Below are 1,583 nucleotides of genomic sequence, written 5' to 3'. Positions count from 1 at the left end.
CAGTCTCCACAGCCCAGAGACCAGAAGAACTAGATGGTGCCCGCCTACCTCTGCATATGAGAGAGAAGTCACCAGGCTGATCCGTGTTCATCCATCAGAGAACAAAGAAAGAGTCTAGTAATTACTGAACAGCCTCCAGGACAGTCACTGGAGCCCAGGTACCTGGGGCATGGAAGATGGGAACCCCATGAATTAAGCAAGGAGGAGAGGGGAGGGGATCTGCTCCAGAGGAAGCAACTCCTTAGGGGAAGAGAGATTGTGAATCCCATAATATTCAGCCAACTAGGAACAGGAAAGGGGGCTTTTGAACTCAGAGATTAAAAGATTACGGAGGGAAGTGGGGCAGGGGCCAGGAGACACCCCACTCCCTTGCTCTATTTGTCCCTGGGCTTGGGCACCCAGATTTTGCAGAATTCAGCAGTAAAGGCCTTTCTCTCACTAAATATAAGTACAGATTAGATTCCTGGAGTATTCAACATTTCTCCAAAAGGGATTGCAATTGGAAGTCCTGGGTGGAGTGGGAGAAAAATGTGGAGCAAAACTAAAAATTGTAAAAAAAAAAAATTTTTTAAGGCTGGCAGAACCCCTGAGACTGTGACCTTAAACACCTTGCAGGTCTGGACACGAACTTACCCCATGCCTCAACTTTTGGTCCTTCAGGTGGACAATGACACCAGGGAGACACTCACTTCTTAGAACAATCAACCACGGGGAGAATGGAAGGGGAGCATTTGCCCGGGGCTAAGGCTCAGAAGTCAGCCAGGTTTAATAAAGAAGGGCAAATGGAGCCAGGAAACAGGGAACGGGTAGGGAACATTCCCGTCACATTGTCTTGGTTTAGGGTTCCAAGGAGACCCTAAATCTCAACTATAACTTAAGGTAACATTTACTAAGCCCTGAACAGGAAAGGTAAGTCCATGACAAAGATACATTTGGTTGAGGAAGACCATTAGCTCGAGACTGTAATGGCGTCTAAGGGTTTACAGAGCACCAGAGACCTGGATAAGACATGGGAGGGCAAAGGGGACAGTTATAAAAGCATGAATGGTGGTAGAGCAACCTGGGCCAGGACACGGTGTTGGACAGAAGGGCTAGTACCATTGGTACAGGAGCCTCCAACCAAGGCAGGCAGGATGCGAGTCATGACCGTGTGACCCTAGCGGCACAACTTCCCCTGAAGGCACCCAGGCAGACCTCTCAGGGCTGTGCCACTTCTCCCTGGACTGCCCAGGGGAGTGGCAGCCATCCACTCTAATGCCCTCTGCCTGAAGGCAAGGCTGGTTCACAGAAGGACTTCAAGAGAAGCTGAACAGATGCAGAGACTCACAGGTGGGTCTCAGGCTTCCACCGTAAACCACAGCCCTCTGTAAGCTCAAAAGAAGCCACACTCGACGATGCCAACTCATAGCGACCACATAGGGTGGGCCTTCTGGGTCTCCTTTCTTTTTTCTTTCTTCCCTGTGGGGTTCTGACACTGTAACTCTTTCTTTTTTTAAAATCATTTTATTGGGGGCTCTTACAATTCCTATCACAATCTACACATACATCCATTGTGTCAAGCACATATGTACATTTGTTGCCAT

Source organism: Echinops telfairi, unplaced genomic scaffold, assembly GCF_000313985.2.
Source record: "Echinops telfairi isolate 266 unplaced genomic scaffold, ASM31398v2 ScPeMD7_12;HRSCAF=54, whole genome shotgun sequence".
Lineage (NCBI taxonomy): Eukaryota > Metazoa > Chordata > Mammalia > Afrosoricida > Tenrecidae > Echinops > Echinops telfairi.
Note: the sequence above shows the minus strand (reverse complement) of the source record.